Below are 24,165 nucleotides of genomic sequence, written 5' to 3' on the forward strand. Positions count from 1 at the left end.
ATTAGGATTAGGATTGAGTTAAAGGATACATATGATGAGTGTAAGTGTTTAAATTGCTTATGTAATATTATTGTTTTTGTGTGGGTAAATATGTGAATTTATAGGATAAATTTGATGAACTTAAGTGTTTACAATGGGCTTATATGATATTTTCATCTTTAAGTGGGTAAATATGAGATTTTACTATATATATATATATATATATATATATATATATATATATATATATATATATATATATATATATATATATAACATATTATAAATCGTGAAAAATTATCTGACGTGTCAAGCCATTAGTTACCCTTAATCTCACATGTCATTGTTAATTCCTCTAATCACAAATTAGCAGTTAATTATTCCACGCTGTCACAAACACAATCAGTACGCTCATTCCCAAAACCAGCCTCTCTTCTCCTTTGGCGATTTTGCATCTCATCCCATACAAACCCTAAAACTCAATAGATTCAATCGGAAAATAATCAAGCCCAACCTAAAACTCAATTGATTCAACCTGAAAAATAGATGGATATACTTTGAACGATTCATTCCCTATTTTCAGGTATGTATAATTGATTTAATTCTGCTTTGTACTCAAACAATCAATTATGTTTTTTTGACATCATGTTTGAACGATTTATGCCACATTCTTGCGGTTCTTTCACTCTTTTCATCTTCAAATCGTGTTGAAGGTGTATTCCTTCTTCCCGGTTGTTTGAAATCGATTGAAATTGGGGCGAATATTAGGGTTTCATGTGATAAACCATCCCGTTATCTCTACTGTCACCATTAGTTGCTTGTATTTTTCGTGTAACTTTTTATATACTTAAAATTGTTAAATAATTTTTTTGATTTTGTTAATCCTAATTAGATGTTTTTTTTGTTAAACCTAATTATATGCATTCGTTTATTTAATCCCCCTAACAATTATATGGACAAAATGGGCTATCTGCAAATTTTAGGCTCATACATTAGATATTTTTTGTTAACCCTATTAGTAGAAATTCTACTGCAACAACAGGGTATTTGGGTAAAGGTGGACCCAAATGTGATACTGATAATACATCAAACCATTTATTTGAGTTAGATTGGATCCTTGTATTATAGGACAGGAATGTAAAAATGCAAGGCAATTTGACATTAGTGTATGAGCCTCACAGGTATCCTACTTTTTTGGTCAGTATAGATTCTATTTCCCTTCCTATTGCTTTTTAATGTACATATAGTGTTTCTGAATTGCAGCCGTTCCTCGGCTCTACATTGTGTAGAATGTAAATCACCAAGACTAACGTTTTGAGGCATCCCGATCATGGGTCAGAAGATGTGCTGCAGTTGCAAGGTACGTATTCAGTATCAACTATCATACATTCCAGTTTCACATTTTGAGGCGTATTTTATTTTTATTAAATATCATACATTCAACTTTCACAATTCAAGATCCACGTGCTAACTATGGTGTTCAAATTGCTCTTAGTGAGGTCTGTAATCCTTTTTTAAAATTATGGTTTATTATCATGATAGCAAAATAGGCAGGTAAGGTTATGAGTAGAATGGGTCGAGTCAGTTTGGTTGACCCAAAAAACAGATGACCCTTCTTTATTAATTAATAAATAGAATAGACGTTTGGTTGACCCAAAAAAATGCTGGTTAAACAAGGGGGCTTATGTTGCACCTCTTATTGTGAACGCCTAAGTTGGATGATCGGTATAAACAAATTGGCTTGACTTGATAACACTTAATTTTTGTAGGTTATAACAGTCTTAATAATATATAAACTATTATTTTAAGATATTTGAATTTAAAGAACATTGATCAAGATATTTGCATTTATGTTAATTATCAAATTGTTACGGATAATCGTGTAATTCACATTTTTGTGTTACTTCTCATTTTTTCGATGAATAGTACATCGTTCGACACTCGAAAGAGCTATGAGCAAAAAACAGATTTCAAGCGACATATATAGTTCAAACTTGTGGAAGCTGTTAAAACGCGCGAGGAAACGATAGGGTAAGAACCATGATTGTGGAGGTATAATACTGTTATCCTTTTGGACTTGATAAATTTTAATTATTTCTTTTTATACCAATCATCCTATTTATACATAGGGATGTTTTGATGGCTAATCTTATTTTATGCAGGTGCAACTACTATTCTGGTTGCAGATACGACTGATCTGAGAAATTAATCATCATGGATTGGACTTGCCCGGAGATAATACAAATGCAGATTACTTGCAATACTTAACACTCCCATAGGCACTCATTAACTACTCACTTGGGAAGTTGAGAAAGAAGGTCATACACAATAAGGATCATGTCCTCATATCTTTTACGAAGCTAATGTTGATAGAGTGACAAATGGGCACGTTGGACAACGGGTCAAAAATGAAGTTGGTTGGTAGGCGTGCCATTATCCCTTTCTTCAAGTTTGATATGTCATTTTTAAATTTTGGTTATGGTAAAAAGATATGTCAAACATAGTAGCTAAAATATAAAACTCGCAACACATGTGGACGTACCAAGCTACTTTTTATCCATCTAACTTTTCAACCCAACGCACTCATAATTGTTAATAATTGTATGTTTTCTAACCAATATACACACTTTTTTTACAGAGGCAAAAAGAAGCCTTGCGAATGGTGTTGATTGAAGATGTTCAAACGTTCGGCGGCTTGGAATTGGTTATGTATTTTTAGTGCTAATAAGTTTCAAACTTTTTTTATTATCATATAATACCCGTTTGACCTTACAATGTTTATATGAAACATGAATCTATAAAGCTTTCATATCCATAAAATATGTAGTTGAATTATTTCAGATATTAATACTTCCTATGAATATAATCCTTCTTTTCTGAAAGAAAAAAAAAAAAAAAACTATACCCATGATATGACCAAAAATATTGTATATAAAGGACTTCTGCAGGTCTTTCAATCATAAAGAATGCATTATGTTTACCATGAAGCAACTTTAAGCAGCAACAGTACAGAATGAATTTAGCTTTTCAATATTAGTAACCCATTTTACACATTTATTTTTTACAGGATGGCACAAACTGGCACAACCAGTTCCAATAAGTGATATAAAGCCCAATGACACAAACAAGGTACTAGACGTTAAACTTTACCGGACATGAACTAGACGCAATTTCAAGACAAACACTCCAATAGGGTACTGCTGCATTCTTCTAGATCACTATGTAAGTATACGATAAAGCTACAACTATACCAACGACCAGCTTCACCAAATTAGTCTATACCAACTGACATTTAATGCAGAAGTAGGTTTTCGACTACATGATCAAACCTTATTGCTAAGTGAAGGCTTTTCAAAGATAATTAATGATCTACAAGTTCGAGAATCTAATACAATGTGTTTCACTCCTTTTGATAAAGGAAACTATGAGTTGGTGATTTACTCAAGAGACATGATCCCAAAGAATTTTTTTAACATCACCATAAATTGGACAAAAATTCTTGAAATTCAGCGTAAATTGTTTGATATGGCTCCTTACAGGTGATGTTATGAGAGAGGTATACGAAATAGTATTAATTTTTGCAAGGAAATAATATTAAATACGATACAATTTTACACAAGTTATTTATTTATTTATAGAATGGATATACCTAAACCTTGCTACAACACTTATAGGCAGTGTACCTAATCGTACAGTAGTGTAGTTTTTAGTAAGTCCGGTTCGTTCTACATGGATCTTTAGTCAAGTTTAACGCTATATTTTTAAATATATAAATATATATAAGTAGTATTATTATTATAAAAAGGGGGTTTTTACCGTTTAATGACCGGTTTGTCGTTTTTAAAACTTAAGTCGCAGTTAAAACCTAATATAAAATATTAAAAAATAACTTAATTTAAAGCGTAAAGTAAATGACAATAATGAAATTGCGATAAATAAAAGTGCGATAAAATAAAATTGCGATAATTAAAAAGTACGATAATTAAAAGTGCAATTAAATAAAATGACAGTAAATAAAATGTGATAATTAAAAGTGCAATTAAATATGAAATAAAAGAATTATGCTTATTTAAACTTCCGTAATCATGATGTTTGACGTGTTGATTTTTAGTTTATTACCATGGGTTAATTGTCCTTTGTCCTCGATTATTCAATATGTCCGTCTGGTTTTTGTCCATAACAGTCCATCAGTAATAAATGTAAAGTGCGAGTGTCCTCGTCAAATTATCCTTATATCCGAAGTCAAATATTCCAACTAATTGGGGACTTAAACTATAATTACACCAAGTGTCCTTGTATATAATTCACCCCTGTTTTAATAAGTCCATTAACTATTAATCCATTTCCGTGTCCGGTTAAATGGACGATTATTAGTACTTATAAATATCCCGCCCATCGTGTCCGAGCGAGTGTATATGGTTATTTATAGGTACGTCCAATTGTAAATCTTTATATTAAATTAACAAACTATCATTTAATTAAACAAATATAAAGCCCATTAATAGTCCATAGTCTAATTTTCACAAGTGTCGTTCTTTTGTCCAAACCCCAATTATAGTACAAAGCCCAATTACCCAATTTTAATATTTTAGCCCAACATCATGATTACTTTGGCTTAAATAAGCATAATAATAACTTAGCTACGAAACATTAATTTAAAAAGGTTGAACATAACTTACAATGATTAATAATAGCGTAGCGTTACACGGACAGAATTTCGACTTACACCCTTACAACATTCGCTAACATACCCTTATTATTAGAATTTAAAATTAAAATTAAAATTAATATATATATATATATATATATATATATATATATATATATATATATATATATATATATATATACACGTTGAGAGTAAGAGAGGAAAGAAAAAGATGTGTTTTGATCGATCACAAAACTGCTTTTTATAGGGATGTGGCCAGAAAAAGTGGCCTATGCGATCGCATGGAAAATGCACTTCTAGGCCATGCGATCGCATGGTCTGCTTTTCCAGCTCACATGATTTTGTTTGCTTCTTTTGCCGACGGTTTAATATATAAATAATTTTAAGAATTATTTATATATTATATTATATTTATGTACATAGTTGACTTGTAATTTTTTCTCCGTTGCGTCGCGCGTTGAGAGTTGACTTTGGTCCCGGTTTCGGATTTTCGAACGTCCTTGCGTACAATTTAATATCATGTATTTTGCGTTTTGCGTCTTGTACTCTTTTAATTTTGAGGCGTTTCTTATCAATAATTGGAACCACTTTGATTGTATTTTGTACTTTTGAGCTTTTTGGGAGTTTGCGTCTTCAATTCGTCGAATCTGTCTTTTGTCTTCACCTTTTATTATTTAAACGAATATCACTTGTAAATAGAACAATTGCAACTAAAAGCTTGTATTTTTTGAGGGATAATGCTATGAAATATATGTTCGTTTTTAGCATTATCAAATATTCCCACACTTGAGCGTTGCTTGTCCTCAAGCAATATAGTCTTGAAATAAAAATACTAGAATCACTTCTTTATTCTTCACAATTTGTACATCAGTGATTTCTATACGGCGGTATAAACAATGATAGTAACGTTATGGTTTACAGTCTCACATGACTATGAAAATTTAGATCCTTAAGGAAATTGGATCTTTATGAAAACATTTGATCTTTTAAAAATTAAATCTAGCTTTTACCCTAGATAAGTTTTCCGGAATAACCCTTCACCGGTGTTTGCAAAATTATTTTTGTGGGTTTTGTGGGTTTCAGATTTGAAAATTTTAGCTCAAAACTTATGGTTTTGTATCACCCACTTGCTAACCTTGTATTGGGAAAGCAACACGTCCAGTATACTTGCTCCGTATATTATCTTTCGGTAAACTACCGTCCGGTTGTAAAGAAAAGCGTTGAACAAGCAACTGTTAAGGCAATGTCCCGTGACATGCTTTTAATTATGGTCTATATCGTGTCGGATGCAATTACTATCCTTTATAGGAGCAATTTTAAAGCTCACCCTATAGTTTTTCGGTCTGGCACGAGGTCCTGTCTTCGACCATGCTATGCAACCACCGTTCTTACGGTTGACACCTAATTTGGTTCAGGTGACCTAATGAATTCCAGGTGAATTCCTAGGATTTTACGTTCAATGGTAATGAACGCATTGAAAATGGGTTTTCAGAAAACAAATCGGTTTGTAATTTGATCAAAATATTTTCTCGTTCAAGCTCGAGTTTAGATATCATCGAATTCCATGAGTTTGTAATTCTCAATCTTTAAGGTCAATCTCAAGGATTGAGTAATATCAGGCTTAAAAGCTGATTTTTGATCTTTAAGGAGATTATCCTTTCTGGGGATCTGATTCATTAGTCTTATCAAGCTAATTTGCACGGCGCCCTCCCCATTTTACGAGACAGATCCTCTCATGGTTAGGATAAGTCTGACCACTTGGCGACCCTGTTTGATGCTGAGGTCCGTGGATTTCCAGATGATTTTCGAGAAAACTTTTCAAGATTTTTTGTAGACTCTACAACTGGTCTGGACGACAACTTCCTGACATAAATCAAGAAGCGCGTGTCTTTTTCAGAAGACTTTACTTCCTTTTAATGATGGAATTAATTCATCGTGTAGATCCATCTTTCTTTCAAATATATTACAATTTACCGGGTAAAACAGTTAATTTTGTCCAAAACAAAAGTATCTTCAATTATTTGTACAAAAATATGTGATATATGTTTTAAATAACTTGATAAATTTTCTCACACTTGGCTTTTATTTTCCTTTATTTGCCTTTTTATTGTCCTCTATTCCATTTTAAATGAATTCTAACATTTTGGGTTGTTTCTCAATTTATGTCTTTTCCGAGGTAACAATAATTTCGGTGTTAACACCCGTTCATAAATATGTATAAACATGATTTTGAATTCATTTATTTGAAAATTCTGAAATTTTTTTACTAGAATTGGATAGTCAGTATATAAGACTAGGGCTGTTCTTTATTATCATATAGCACTAGATTCTAATACAACTACTGCGTTACTAGTATTTTTAATGGTAACCAAGTGTATAAGTTAAAATTTTAAAAATTCGAAAGAATTTAACCCCTTCCCACACTTAAGATCTTGCAATGCCCTCATTTGTAAGAAATCAGTAACAATTTAAATTATTGAGGGTGATTAGCGTAGAAAAATGATTAAATTTTACCAAAGTTTCCAAACATATTGGCGTTTGTTTGCTGAATAAAAAAAAATGGTGCACATCATTTGTTCATTCCGTCTTGTTGTTACATCACATTTGTTTTTCGTTTTGTCGTCAAAATTAGTAGCTTTTGCTGAACTTAATGCCAGTATTTGAAAATGCGCTGTTTTACCCTGTTGTGTACAATGGACAATATACATACAATACAAATAATAACATGCATGGTAATTTGAAATGAGACTTTAACATCCCACTTTCAAATCAAATATGAAATATTAGTACAACATAATAAAAATATTAAACATTACAATAAAAGTATCACAAATATTATATGTTTAAACATAAATAAATAGAAAAAATAAAAATAAAAATCAAAGAAATCACCAACGGGAACTAAATCAATCTGGATAGGGGTTCCAGTTCATGTCGTCGTTCGGGTTCCATGGTTGGTGATAAGTGTACTGGTAGGCCTGGGTCGGGTCGGTACGTAGTGATCCTGAGGTGATAGCCAACTCATGATCTGACGCTGATGATAGTCCCATCTATCATGCTGTCGTTGCCTGGAATGCTCGTAATCATTCCGGGCTTGCCACAGCTCTAACCGACTAAATCTATCCTCGTTTGTCATTTCTACCTCATTTATACGCTGGTAGACGTCAGTCATAGCCTCTCTAATGACATCCCTAATGTCATCCGCTTCCTCCATTTCCTCATCTGAACCTCTCTCTACCTGTGGATGATTACCATCATAGGGTACTGCCTGATTTCGTCTGCTCTTTAATACCTTAGCACCCTGATAGACCCTCAATCCTAAAGGCTCAACCTATTCTCTACATAATAAAAGTGGACCTCCTTGTTCCCTATCTACACCTAAATACTCTCCAATGAGAGTAACAAAAATACCTCCTCCTATTACTCCCCCTTCCTGTATTCCTTCCACCATCTTAGACAAATAAAAACCAACACATTAAGGGATATTAACAAAGCCTCTTGGGTCTCGAATACACTTTAGGTAAAATAAATCATGTAAGGTCATTTTCTCCTTGTTGTGACCTCTCTGTGTAATCGAGTTAGCCAGAAATCTATGAATTATACGAAGTTCGGCTTTGTTAATATGTAAGTAGGTATGTGTTCCTGCCCGCCCAAAAACATTAAAATCTGACATACGCCTCCAGACGGCGTGAGCATCAAAATTCCTATCTACCCTTTCACCATGATAAATCAAGTTTGTACAATCGGGTAATAGTAATTCAACGGGCGTATATATCTGTAAAGTCCTGGCCATGTTCAGTATGGATATCCTGTACATCCTACGGCCAAGTATAAATCTAAGAAAACTTCTATCATCTAACCTATCTACATCCGCATTTAACGCTATAGTACTCATAAGCTCAACGCACCATTCTTTATATACAGGCCTACGAATGGTGAATAAACGTTCCCAATCGGGAAAAGAAGAGCTGCCATACCTTTGGATCAGATGGAGTCTAACTCGGTTAGCTAGTTGGACCCTTTCCAAAGGCTCCCAATCGATTACCCTTGGTACTTCTACATTTTTCGGTACCAGTTTGAATTTGTTACTTTGATATGATGGGTAATCTCTCCAACTTCGATCAAATATGTAGTGACTCGAACTTTTCCATGTTTATATATATTAATTGAGATTGATATTTACATGATTAAATGTTTCCAACATGTTAAGCAATCAAACTTGTTAAGACTTGATTAATTGAAATATGTTTCATATAGACAATTGATCACCCAAGTTGACCGGTGATTCACGAACGTTAAAACTTGTAAAAACTATATGATGACATATATATGGATATATATATATATATATATATATATATATATATATATATATATATATATATATATATATATATATAGTTAACATGATACTATGATAAGTAAACATATCATTAAGTATATTAACAATGAACTACATATGTAAAAACAAGACTACTAACTTAATGATTTTTAAACGAGACATATATGTAACGATTATCGTTGTAAAGACATTTAATGTATATATATCATATTAAGAGATATTCATACATGATAATGTCATGATATTATAATAATTTAAAATCTCATTTGATATTATAAACATTGGGTTAACAACATTTAACAAGATCGTTAACCTAAAGGTTTCAAAACAACACTTACATGTAACGACTAACGATGACTTAACGACTCAGTTAAAATGTATATACATGTAGTGTTTTAATATGTATTTATATACTTTTAAAAGACTTCAATACACTTATCAAAATACTTCTACTTAACAAAAATGCTTACAATTACATCCTCGTTCAGTTTCATCAACAATTCTACTCGTATGCACCCGTATTCGTACTCGTACAATACACAGCTTTTAGATGTATGTACTATTGGTATATACACTCCAATGATCAGCTCTTAGCAGCCCATGTGAGTCACCCAACACATGTGGGAACCATCATTTGGCAACTAGCATGAAATATCTCATAAAATTACAAAAATATGAGTAATCATTCATGACTTATTTACATGAAAACAAAATTACATATCCTTTATATCTAATCCATACACCAACGACCAAAAACACCTACAAACACTTTCATTCTTCAATTTTATTCATCTAATTGATCTCTCTCAAGTTCTATCTTCAAGTTCTAAGTGTTCTTCATAAATTCTACAAGTTCTAGTTACATAAAATCAAGAATACTTTCAAGTTTGCTAGCTCACTTCCAATCTTGTAAGGTGATCATCCAACCTCAAGAAATCTTTGTTTCTTACAGTAGGTTATCATTCTAATACAAGGTAATAATCATATTCAAACTTTGGTTCAATTTCTATAACTATAACAATCTTATTTCAAGTGATGATCTTACTTGAACTTGTTTTCGTGTCATGATTCTGCTTCAAGAACTTCGAGCCATCCAAGGATCCGTTGAAGCTAGATCCATTTTTCTCTTTTCCAGTAGGTTTATCCAAGGAACTTAAGGTAGTAATGATGTTCATAACATCATTCGATTCATACATATAAAGCTATCTTATTCGAAGGTTTAAACTTGTAATCACTAGAACATAGTTTAGTTAATTCTAAACTTGTTCGCAAACAAAAGTTAATCCTTCTAACTTGACTTTTAAAATCAACTAAACACATGTTCTATATCTATATGATATGCTAACTTAATGATTTAAAACCTGAAAACACGAAAAACACCGTAAAACCGGATTTACGCCGTCGTAGTAACACCGCGGGCTGTTTTGGGTTAGTTAATTAAAGCCTATGATAAACTTTGATTTAAAAGTTGTTATTCTGAGAAAATTATTTTTATTATGAACATGAAACTATATCCAAAAATTATGGTTAAACTCAAAGTGGAAGTATGTTTTCTAAAATGGTCATCTAGACGTCGTTCTTTCGACTGAAATGACTACCTTTACAAAAACGACTTGTAACTTATTTTTCCGACTATAAACCTATACTTTTTCTATTTAGATTCATAAAATAGAGTTCAATATGAAACCATAGCAATTTGATTCACTCAAAACGGATTTAAAATGAAGAAGTTATGGGTTAAACAAGATTGGATAATTTTTCTCATTTTAGCTACGTGAAAATTGGTAACAAATCTATTCCAACCATAACTTAATCAACTTGTATTGTATATTATATAATCTTGAGATACCATAGACACGTATACAATGTTTCGACCTATCATGTCGACACATCTATATATATTTCGGAACAACCATAGACACTCTATATGTGAATGTTGGAGTTAGCTATACAGGGTTGAGGTTGATTTCAAAATATATATAGTTTGAGTTGTGATCAATACTGAGATACGTATACACTGGGTCGTGAATTGATTCAAGATAATATTTATCGATTTATTTTTGTACATCTAACTGTGGACAACTAGTTGTTGGTTACTAACGAGGACAGCTGACTTAATAAACTTAAAACATCAAAATATATTAAAAGTGTTGTAAATATATTTTGAACATACTTTGATATATATGTATATATTGTTATAGGTTCGTGAATCAACCAGTGGCCAAGTCTTACTTCCCGATGAAGTAAAAATCTGTGAAAGTGAGTTATAGTCCCACTTTTAAAATCTAATATTTTGGGATGAGAATACATGCAGGTTTTATAAATGATTTACAAAATAGACACAAGTACGTGAAACTACATTCTATGGTTGAATTATCGAAATCGAATATGCTCCCTTTTTATTAAGTCTGGTAATCTAAGAATTAGGGAACAGACACCCTAATTGACGCGAATCCTAAAGATAGATCTATTGGGCCTAACAAACCCCATCCAAAGTACCGGATGCTTTAGTACTTCGAAATTTATATCATATCCGAAGGGTGTCCCGGAATGATGGGGATATTCTTATATATGCATCTTGTTAATGTCGGTTACCAGGTGTTCACCATATGAATGATTTTTATCTCTATGTATGGGATGTGTATTGAAATATGAAATCTTGTGGTCTATTGTTACGATTTGATATATATAGGTTAAACCTATAACTCACCAACATTTTTGTTGACGTTTAAAGCATGTTTATTCTCAGGTGAATACTCTGTCGCATACTTAAATAAGGACGAGATTTGGAGTCCATGCTTGTATGATATTGTGTAAAAACTGCATTCAAGAAACTTATTTTGTTGTAACATATTTGTATTGTAAACCATTATGTAATGGTCGTGTGTAAACAGGATATTTTAGATTATCATTATTTGATAATCTACGTAAAGCTTTTTAAACCTTTATTGATGAAATAAAGGTTATGGTTTGTTTTAAAATGAATACAGTCTTTGAAAAACGTCTCATATAGAGGTCAAAACCTCGCAACGAAATCAATTAATATGGAACGTTTTTAATCAATAAGAACGGGACATTTCAAAATCTCAGATTTGGATGCAACTGTTCTTCATGAATTGTTGGGTGTTGTACTATTGGATGCATCGGAAATACTATGTAGGCATCAATATATTCTATTTGCGGATCATAATATGGAACGTGTTGATCAAGTTGTTGTTGTTCCTGTTGTTGCTCAGGTTCAGGTTCATATTGCATTTCTGGTTCAGGTTCTGGAGCAGATTGTCTAGATGATGATGAAGCACCATCAGTATCGGTATTTTTCTGCAAAACACATTAAACACAAGATTTGTGCATCCAAATATGGATTAGTGTTAGCAAAATAACAACTTGAAACAATTACAATAACATGTTTAATCAAAATTAAACTTATACACATTTTCACAATTTTAACAATTCTACACTTTTTCAAATAAGCATATATGAAAATGTTTACAAAGTTCATAAGCATTCAACTCAAATAACATGTTAAAATAACCATTACTAGCAATTAAACAAGTTTCAAATGGCATTTACATCAATTTAATCAAGTTCATGAATTTTATACCTAAAAAGTCCACTTTAATTCTCAAAAATCATGTTTAGGATCAAAGTTTGGATCATTTAGCTACCTAAACATGTTACACTACTTAATTTAGCAATAATTCATGACAAAAATCGGCCATAACCTGTTTATATCAAAAAGCCCCAAATTGCTCAAGAACACAAACCCTAGATTCTTAAAAATTTTGAAGTTTTTGGCTTCAAATCATGTTAAATAGCATCAATATAGGTTATACATGCATAAAATACTAACAATTTAACTCTAATTACACTAGAAATTAACAAAATCAAATTAGGAAAATTATAGCTCAAGAACACTAAAAATCAAATTTAAAGAGGTTTGGGGGTGAAATTGTTACCCTTCTTGATAAACTTCTTATCAAATTCATGTTTAGAGCGGATTATAGCGAGAAATTTGGTGAATTTTGGTATTAAAAAAATGGCGAATTTAGAGTGGATTTTGGAGAGTGTTCGTGTGTATGTGTGTGTTGGAGTGGGAAGAACAGAACAGCTCGATGGGTTTTTGATTCTGCCCAGTTTTCTCTATCCATGCGATCGCATGGTTTTACTGGCCAAACCCCATGCGATCGCATGGGGTTCTGGTATTTTTTTTTTTTAATTATAAAAACCTTATACTTTTTAAAACAAATAATTAATTAAATATTAAAATTTGTTGTCCTTGTTATTTAGGACGAGGTTGTTTCGGATCGTTGTCCTAGTCCGTCCTTCGACAAAATTTTAAAATTTGTCATTCTTTTTAAGCGCGGTTTTAAAAGCAAAGATTTTTAGATTTTTTTTTTATGTTTTTGGCATACTTTAATTCAATAAGATTAAAAATAATGATAAAAATTCTCGTCCCTCCCTTGGGTAGAGCAATTTCGGTTCAACGACCTAGTTTTCAACTCACGACTAATTTTAAAAATCAAATTTTTAACTTAGTGAAATAAAGTACATTTTTATTTTTAAATTCACACCAAACTTAAATTTAAAATGCATAAAATTAAAAATTCATATAATTAAAATTAAAAAATCACACCAAATTTATATTATATTTTTGTTTTTATACATACAAACTTATATTAAAAATATTAATTTTTCAAATATTTACAAACTTAAATATATTAATTTAAAAAGATTACAATATTAATTTAATATTTATATATTAATTTTTTTTTTTAAAATAAGGTAAAAATTAAAAATTAAAAATCTTTTTGGTCTTTTATCCCACTTTAATCAATCAAATATTATCAAAAATATACGCCCCTCTTTTCGGTAAAGTAATTTCGGTTCCATAACCTAGTTTTACTCCTGACGAATTTTTGAAATATTTTGGGTTGATTGATTAAAGATATTTATACCTTAAGAATAAACGGTAAATTTCGCAGTGATGTAATAAATTTTTGTATGATATCAATAATTTCGATTACGCATACCTAATTTTATTGAATACCAATTTAATACTTTATAGCGAATGATTCAGCGTTTATTATCAAAAGGTTAAAAGCAATAAAAATAAAAATAAAAACTGTACATACTTACATGTGAGAAAAAATTCTCAGAGACCTGCTTTAGCCGACTCATAGGAGAGTCGTGTGATTTGGTTCTCCATAGCTACGTAAGCATAACCTCGAATCTTCAATATCTTTTCTTCTAAACATATAAACGGTCCTTCTCTGCATAGAGTAACAAATTCGGTATTTGAATATGTTTGATTATTTGAACATTTACCTTCATGTGACCATTTTCCGCATTTATAGCATCTTTCAAGGTGTCGTGCTCTTCTTTTTGTTGCGGATTTTGATTTTTCTTTACCAAAATGTATCTTATGATGATCTTTTCTGAGTTCTTTTCTTACTTCGTCACATCTGCTTCTTATTACTGACACCAGGTCACTCGGGAGTGTGTCATTATTACGTTTAGTAATCAAAGCGTGTAGCATTAGACCATGGTTGAGATCAAAGGAATTCTTCATCTCGTAAAACCTAAAAAAAATAAAAATTCAGAATGGGGGGAGAAGACTAGTTCTTTAGGGTCTGCTAGGGAAAGACCATTCGGATTCCATTCTCGGAAACTACACGAAAACAGAATATCTACCTCTAACAGAAATATATATTACCCTAAAAAGATTCGAACCTTCCCACACTTAGTTAGCTGTGGTGTCGAAATTGTGATTAACTTCATCTTTAACTTTCATTGGATTATCTATGTAATGTTTAACTCTGTGACCATTAACCTTAAATTTAATCTCATTTGAATTTATTAATTCTACTGTTCCGTATGGGAAAACTCTTTTGACTATGAATGGTCCAGACCATCTTGATTTCAATTTTTCAGGAAATAGCTTGAATCGTGAATTGAAAAGAAGAACTCTGTCTCCTTCTTTAAATTCTTTTGAACTTCTGATTTTTTTATCATGCCATTTCTTCGTTCTTTCTTTATAGATTAACGAATTTTCGTATGCTTCATGTCTTAATTCTTCTAATTCATTTAATTGACTTAACCGTAGACGTCCAGCTTCATATAAATCAAGATTACATGTCTTCAAAGCCCAAAATGCTTTATGCTCAATTTCTACTGGAAGATGACATGCTTTTCCGTAAACAAGTTTAAAAGGTGTGGTTCCAAGTGGAGTTTTGTAGGCTGTTCTAAAAGCCCAGAGTGTATCCTCCAATTTCATGGACCATTCCTTCGGATTTGATCCTACGGTTTTTTCTAGAATACGTTTTAAGCTCGGTTGGTATTTTCAACTTGTCCACTTGTTTATGGATGATAAGCGGTTGAGATTTTATGAGTTACTCCATATCTTTTGAGAATTTTCTCAAGTTGATTATTATAAAAATGAGTACCCTGATCACTTATTAAAGCTTTCGGTGTTCCAAACCTAGCAAAAAGATGTTTTAAAAAGTTGACTACAACTCGTGCATCGTTAGTTGGGAGAGCTTGTGCTTCCGCCCATTTAGAAACATAATCAATGGAAACGAGAATGTAGAGATTATTATGAGATTTTGGAAATGGACCCATAAAGTCAATACCTCAAATGTAAAATACTTCACATACTTAAATGACATTTTGTGGCATTTCATCACGTTGACTTATTTTTCCGGCCCTTTGACAAGCATCACAGGATTTGCAAAGAAGGTGTGCGTCTTTGAAAATTGTAGGCCAATAGAATCCAGCATCGTAAACTTTTCTTGCTGTGAGTTGAGGCCCATAATGCCCTCCTGTTGGTCCTGTGTGATAATGGTTTAAGATTTTACTAGCTTCATCTCCGAATACACATCGGCGTATTATTCCATCGAGACAACTTTTAAACAAATGTGGATCTTCCTAGAAATAGTGTTTTATATCACTAAAGAATTTCTTTCGTTTTTGGTACGACAACCCTTTTTCAAGGAATTCACATACTAAGTAGTTTGCATAGTCTGCAAACCATGGAATTTCACTATAATCTATCTTCAATAGATATTCATCAGGAAAGTTATCTTGTATGGCCGATTCATTTAGAACTTCTAATTCGGGATTTTCAAGACGAGAAAGATGATCAGCGGCGAGATTTTCTGCTCCTTTTTTATCTAGGATTTCAATATCGAATTTTTGTAAGAGTAAGATCCAACGGATTAATCTTGGTTTAGCATCTTGTTTCGAAAATAGGTATCTAAGAGCAGAATGGTCAGTATAGACCACCGTTTTTGCTAGAACGAGATATGAAAGAAATTTGTCAAAAGCAAAGACAATGGCAAGGAGTTCTTTTTCAGTAGTTGTGTAATTTGTTTGTGCTCCTTGTAACGTCTTACTAGCATAATAAATAGGTTGAAATCGTTTTTCAATCCTTTGTCCTAAAACGGCTCCCATTGCAAAATCACTTGCATCGCACATGAGTTCAAATGATAGATTCCAATTTGGAGTTATCATGATCGGAGCATTAGTGAGTTTTTCTTTAAGAATATTAAAAGATTTGATGCATTCATCTGAAAAGATGAATGGAGCATCCTTTTCTAGGAGTTTATTCATAGGAGTGGCAATTTTAGAAAAATCTTTTATGAAACGTCGGTAAAAACCGGCATGCCCTAGAAAATTTCTAACTCCTCTAACGTTGGTGGGATGTGGAAGTTTAGCAATTACATCTACTTTAGCTCTATCCACTTCAATTCCTTCCTTTAAAATTTTATGACCGAGAACGATGCCTTCTTTAACCATGAAATGACATTTCTCCCAATTTAGTACTAGATTTGATTGTTCGCATCTAATAAGCATTCGTTCAAGATTAACTAGACATGATTCAAATGTATCACCGAAGACTGAAAAGTCATTCATGAAAACTTCCATGCATTCTTCTATCATGTCGTGAAAAATTGCCATCATGCACCTTTGAAAGGTTGCAGGGGCGTTGCAAAGTCCAAATGGCATGCGTTTGTAAGCAAAAGTACCATAAGGGCACGTGAATGTGGTTTTCTCTTGGTCCTCGGGTGCTATCGGGATTTGAAAATATCCGGAAAAACCATCAAGAAAACAATAGTAACTATTTCCGGCTAATCTTTCCAACATTTGATCAATGAACGGTAAGGGAAAGTGATCTTTTCTGGTGGCGTCATTTAATTTTCTATAATCAATACAAACACGCCATCCTGTTACAGTCCTAGTAGGAATAAGCTCATTTTTCTCATTTGTGATGACAGTCATGCCACCCTTCTTAGGTACGCATTGAACTGGGCTTACCCATGGACTATCAGAAATTGGATAAATTAAACCTGCATCTAGCAGTTTAATAATTTCTTTCTTAACAGCATCTTGCATATTTGGATTTAGTCTTCATTGGCGTTGCACATACGTTTTATGACCTTCTTCCATAAGGATTTTATGTGTGCAATACGAAGGACTTATGCCTTTAATGTCATGAATTTTCCATGCAATAGCTGGTTTATGAGCTTTTAGCACAGAAATGAGTTGAGATTTTTCATTTTCGGTAAGAGAAGACGATATTATTACAGGTAATTCAGATTCACCATGTAAATAAGCGTATTCCAAATGGTTTGGAAGTGGCTTTAACTCTAATGTCGGTGGTTCTTCTATCGATGATTTATATCGATATCTGTCTTCTTCTTTTAGCATTTGAATTTCTTCTGTTGTTGGTTCATATCCATTAGCCATGAGTGCGGCTGACATTTCAGCTTCATCAATTGGTTCAGTTCCTTCTCCTAAAGAACATTCTCCTGTTCCTTGTAATTCTGGAAATTCTTCTAATAATTCTGCATGTGAATCTATAGTTTGAATATAATAACATGTATCATCTGCAGATTGCGGTTGTTGTATGGCTCTATCAACTGAAAAGGTAACACTCTCGTCCTCTATACTTAGGGTCAGTTTCTTACCGAACACGTCTATTATTGCTTTAGCCGTGTTTAAGAATGGTCTTCCTAATATGAGAGGAACTCGAGAATCTTCTTCCATGTCCACAATAACAAAATCTACTGGAAATACTAAAGTACCAACTTTAACTAGCATGTTCTCCATTATCCCTCTAGGATATTTTACTGATCGATCGGCTAGTTATATACTTATTCGTGTTGGTTTCAATTCTCCAAGGTCTAGTTTAGCGTATAGTGAATACGGCATTAAATTTATACTAGCACCTAAATCTGCCAATTCTTCTATTGAACTAAGACTACCCAGAAAACATGGAATTGTGAAACTTCCTGGATCTGATAATTTTTCTGGTATCTTATTTAATAGTACTGCAGAACAATTAGCATTCATTGTAACAGCCGAAGTTCTTCCATTTTCTTTCTATTTGTGATTAGATCTTTCAAGAATTCAGCATATCTAGGCATTCCTGAAATCACATCAATGAAAGGAAGATTTACATTTATTTGTTTAAACATATCCAAGAATTTGGATTGCTCGGCTTCAAGTCTCTCTTTTCTCATTTTACTCGGGTAAGGAAGTGGTGGTTGGTATGGTTTAACATAAGGTTTAGCCTTAACTGTGTTATCTTCATTAACCTTTTCAACTACCGGTTCTTTTTCCTTATCTTGCTCAGATTGTGGTTCTTGTGGAGTAGGAATAGAGTCATCAGAAATTACAGACATTTCAGGTGGTTTAAGTGTTGTACCACTTCTTGTGGTAATGGCTTTAGCTGTTTCATTCCGGGGGTTAGCATTTGTATCACTAGGTAAACTTTTCGGTTTTCTTTCACCTATCAACCTTGCTAGGTTACTTACTTCTTGTTCCAGATTTTGAATAGAAGCTTGTTGATTTCTAAATGCTTGTGCATTTTGTTCATTGGTTTGTTTCTGAGATGTGAAAAACTGCGTTTGAGATTCAACTAGCTTTGACATCATATCTTCTAAATTTGGCTTTTTATCATCGGTTTGTGGTGGTTTGTTTTGAAAAATAGGTCATTGCTGATTGTAAGTATTATTGGATACTTGTTGATTACTAGGACCTTGTTGGTTGTTGTATGGAACATTTCGGTTATAGTTCTGATTTTGATTGTAGATTAGTCTTGGCGGTTGATAATTATTCTGATAATTATTTCCAGGCCTTTGGTTAATGTATGAAACATTCTCTCTTTGTTCCATTGTTGGTTCAATACCGAGACAATCTTTTGTCAAATGTGGTCCTCCACACTGCTCACAACTAATTCGTATTGAGTAAATATCTTTAGTCATCTTTTCCATTCGTCTCTCGACAGCATCTATCTTTGCAGAAATGGAATCGAAGTCATGGCTAGAATCGGCTCTAGCTGCTTTAGATGATCTAACGATATCTTTTTCTTAGTGCCACTCATGTGAGTGGGAAGCAGTGTTATCAATAATTTTGTAAGCGTCAGTTGCGGTTTTCTTCATAATGGAACCACCAGCTGCTATATCTATGTCTTTTCTTGTAGTGATGTCGCATCCTTGGTAGAATATTTGTACTATTTGACAAGTGTCTAAACCATGTTGCGGACATCCTCTTAACAACTTTCCAAATCTTGTCCACGCCTCATATAGAGTTTTATTTGGCTTTTGTGCGAACGTAACAATTTCTCCTTGAAGTCTCACGGCTTTAGATGCTGGAAAGAATTGTTTAAGAAATTTTTCAACTAAAACGTCCCATGTATCAATCGCCCCTTCAGGTAACGATTCTAACCAATCTTTGGCTTCTCCCTTTAAAGTCCGGGGAAATAACATGAGATATATCTGTTCATCCTCCACTTCTCTTATTTTGAATAAAGTACAGATCCTATTAAAGGTTCGAAGATGTTCATTTGGATCTTCCTTTGGCGCACCACTAAATTAGCATTGATTAGTTACCATGTGTAGGATTTGTCCTTTGATTTCATAATCTGGCGCATTAATGTCTGGTTGAGTAATTGCGTGACCTTGGCCAGTGCGTTTAGCTCTCATTCGGTCTTCCATACTTAGAGGTTCCAGATTTTCCATGATTGAATTTGTTGAATCTGAATCACTAGAGAATTCTGATTTAATGGGTTGTTCCTCTACAATCTCTTTTTGATTGATTGGTGGTTCCGGAGGAAAGATTAGTGGTTCAGGATCTCTGAATTGTCCCTGAATATCCTCCGGATTCTCAATTGTGAGGTCGGGTTCAAAAAATGGATTATCGGAAATTTGAATTGGAGTACTTGGTCGACTGGATGACGATTCTAAAGAAAAATCAACGGCGACAATATTAACTAGATGTCTTGATCGAGTTACAGGTGGTGAACGTATAAAAGGTGGTGAACGTTTTGCTCGGTGCATTCACTGAATATCCTATTAGTTATAAAAGATAAAAATTATATAAGCTATCAAATTAATAGACTTTTCTGCTTTTGCCCACGTTTCGAATAGCCAAAAGATGTAGCAGGGAGCCAGAACCCTTTAAATCGGAAGCTCACAACTCAGCCACTAACAAATCCAACTATTACTACGAAGCAGAAAATTTTGAATGTCTATCAATTTAACCACTTAAAATAATTTTTCGTTGAAATTTAAAGAAATTTTAGAGAAGAAATAGAAAATTCTATGTCCTAAAAACTAGAGCGGCGAGAAATAAGAAAGAAAAAGAGCGCGTCGGAAAACGTCGAAAAATAAAAGGTCGAAAAATAATAAAAAGAACGTAGCACGTCGAAACTTAAAAGTCTAAAAACTAAAAATTAAAAGTTACGTCTAAAAATATTAAAGCTTAAAGAAATTCTATATCCAAAATGGCAATAACTTAATACTACTAAAATTTATAAAACGGCGTCGCAAAATTCTAAAGCACCTAAATCTTAGTCTAAAGAAAAAGTACTTAAGGGATTTTACGGCAAAGCTTAAAAATCTAGAAATAAAGTAACTACGACAAAAATTATGACTTAAAACTAAATATGAACGAAAAATACAAATATTACGCTAAAACAAATAAAAAGATACAAAATATAAAAATAAACTTAAAGTTATAAAAAGTACAATTTTTTATAAAAATATTATTTTTATATTATTTATATAAAAGTATAAGTAAAAATATGTAAATAATAATAACTAAAACTTAAAATACAAATTATATTAAAACTATATAATAATTAAACCCTAATAATAATAATAATTAAATATTTTAACCTAATTTCGTAATTAATGCTCAGGTCAGAGCTGTCAGGTTAACCCATGCGATCGCATGGGTTTATAGCCTTTCTTTCATGCGGTCGCATGAACTATAAAACCGGGCCAGATATTGGGCTGCTACAGTACCGGGCCGATTACTTATTTTTTTTTTGTTTTATATTTAATTTTCTGTTTTTATAAAATATATATATAAATAAAAACTTATATTTTAAGAACTAAAATAAAAATAAAGAAACTTTATAATTTTATATATATTTAACAAACTTTTAAAAATATATAATTTTTGTTTTTCTTTTTATATTTTTGTATTTTTAATAATTAAAACGTAAATTTTTATAAAACTAAATTAAAAATCTCTTTTTTTTATATAGCGTTGCGCTTTCGGCGTTTAGAACTTCCCGGCAGCGGCGCCAAAAATACTTGATGTTATGCGAGAGGTATACGAAATAGTATTAATTTTTGCAAGGAAATACTATTAAATACGATACAATTTTACACAAGTTATTTATTTATTTATAGAATGGATATACCTAAACCTTGCTACAATACTTATAGGCAGTGTACCTAATCGTACAGTAGTGTAGTTTTTAGTAAGTCCGGTTCGTTTCACAAGGATCTTTAGCCAAGTTTAACGCTATATTTTTAAATATATAAATATATATAAGTAGTATTATTATTATAAAAAGGGAGTTTTTACCGTTTAATGACCGGTTTGTCGTTTTTAAAACTTAAGTCGCAGTTAAAACCTAATATAAAATATTAAAAAATAACTTAATTTAAAGCGTAAAGTAAATGACAATAATGAAATTGTGATAAATAAAAGTGCGATAAAATAAAATTGCGATAATTAAAAGTGCAATTAAATAAAATGACAGTAAATAAAGTGTGATAATTAAAAGTGCAATTAAATATGAAATAAAGGAATTATGCTTATTTAAACTTCCGTAATCATGATGTTAGACGTGTTGATTTTTAGTTTATTACCATGGGTTAATTGTCCTTTGTCCTCGATTATTCAATATGTCCGTCTGGTTTTTGTCCATAACAGTCCATCAGTCATAAATATAAAGTGCGAGTGTCCTCGTCAAATTATCCTTATATCCGAAGTCAAATATTCCAACTAATTGGGGACTTAAACTATAATTACACCAAGTGTCCTTGTATATAATTCACCCCTGTTTTAATAAGTCCATTAACTATTAATCCATTCCCGTGTCCGGTTAAATGGACGATTATTAGTACTTATAAATATCCCGCCCATCGTGTCCGAGCGAGTGTATATGGTTATTTATAGGTACGTCCAATTGTAAATCTTTATATTAAATTAACAAACTATCATTTAATTAAACAAATATAAAGCCCATTAATAGCCCATAGTCTAATTTTCACAAGTGTCGTTCTTTTGTCCAAACCCCAATTATAGTACAAAGCCCAATTACCCAATTTTAATATTTTAGCCCAACATCATGATTACTTTGGCTTAAATAAGCATAATAATAACTTAGCTACGAAACATTAATTTAAAAAGGTTGAACATAACTTACAATGATTAATAATAGCGTAGCGTTACACGGACATAATTTCGACTTACACCCTTACAACATTCGCTAACATACCCTTATTATTAGAATTTAAAATTAAAATTAAAATTAATATATATATATATATATATATATATATATATATATACGTTGAGAGTAAGAGAGGAAAAAAAAAGATGTGTTTTGATCGATCACAAAACTGATTTTTATAGGGATGTGGCCAGAAAAAGTGGCCCATGCGATCGCATGGAAAATGCACTTCTAGGCCATGCGATCGCATGGTCTGCTTTTCCAGCTCACATGATTTTGTTTGCTTCTTTTGCCGACGGTTTAATAAATAAATATAATATATAAATAATTTTAAGAATTATTTATATATTATATTATATTTATGTACATAGCTGACTTGTAATTTTTGTTCCGTTGCGTCGCGCGTTGAGAGTTGACTTTGGTCCCGGTTCCGGATTTTCGAACGTCCTTGCGTACAATTTAATATCTTGTACTTTGCGTTTTGCGTCTTGTACTCTTTTAATTTTGAGACGTTTCTTATCAATAATTGGAACCACTTTGATTGTATTTTGTACTTTTGAGATTTTTGGTCGTTTGCGTCTTCAATTCGTCGAATCTGTCTTTTGTCTTCACCTTTTATTATTTAAACGAATATCACTTGTAAATAGAACAATTGCAACTAAAAGCTTGTCTTTCTTGAGGGATAATGCTATGAAATATATGTTCGTTTTTAGCATTATCAACAGGAGATTCCCTTCATTCATGACTTTTGTGGATGATACTAATCATCACGAATTGGTATGAAATTTCTTAAATACTACATCTTTTATTTTAATACTTTCTACATTAGTAACTTAAATTCCTGATTTGTTGTTTTTTCAATATTGCATATGTTTTTTTTTTTTTTTTTTTTCCATTAACTGCATTAACATGACATTACATGAAAATTGTATATTATTGTATTTGTACATTCATCAGCAACAACTTAATATTGTTTCGGTTTCAGAAACTTAAAAGGAAATGTATATCTCCATACAAAGGAAGGTCGAGGCCCAAAGATCATGTTGTCATTCACTATAATGGATCATATTAAAAAGGTTAGGCATATCATCTGTTGAAGACAAGTTGATCATACGTGTAGGATGGCCAGAGTTAGTTACGGGTCTCAACTTGAATTCTGGAGATTGTGTCATTTTTTATGCAATTGATGAACTTAATATTGAGATGCTAATATATAACAAATATGGTGTTGAATATACTTGCATATTAAATCTTACGGTGGATGTAATGGATCGCCCATATTTCTTGCAAAAAGAAATTTTTTCATGGGATTGCGAGATTTTCATACCCCGCTGTAATCTGCTGGTAGGTAACTATACTATACATTTAAATTTATAAACAAATCTTTAAAATAAGTAATTTTTTTTTTAAATTTACTAC

The 24,165-nt window shown here is 32.1% G+C and overlaps 1 long non-coding RNA gene across 5 annotated transcripts; it reads left to right on the forward strand.

Moving 5' to 3' along the window:
* Positions 1-397: 397 nt before the first annotated feature.
* LOC139866766 (uncharacterized) lies at positions 398-24,154 on the forward strand. 5 transcript variants are annotated; one of them, XR_011765617.1, is made up of 8 exons: positions 398-562; positions 1,243-1,339; positions 1,906-2,031; positions 2,142-2,400; positions 2,618-3,201; positions 3,281-3,518; positions 23,472-23,523; positions 23,732-24,154. It is a non-coding gene; the product is annotated as an uncharacterized lncRNA (long non-coding RNA). The 5 variants fall into 5 exon arrangements; XR_011765620.1 differs by having other exon boundaries at positions 2,618-2,688; positions 3,047-3,518; XR_011765618.1 differs by having other exon boundaries at positions 2,618-2,683; positions 3,047-3,518.
* The last annotated feature ends 11 nt before the right edge of the window (positions 24,155-24,165 follow it).

This window comes from Rutidosis leptorrhynchoides, chromosome 1, assembly GCF_046630445.1.
Source record: "Rutidosis leptorrhynchoides isolate AG116_Rl617_1_P2 chromosome 1, CSIRO_AGI_Rlap_v1, whole genome shotgun sequence".
NCBI lineage: Eukaryota > Viridiplantae > Streptophyta > Magnoliopsida > Asterales > Asteraceae > Rutidosis > Rutidosis leptorrhynchoides.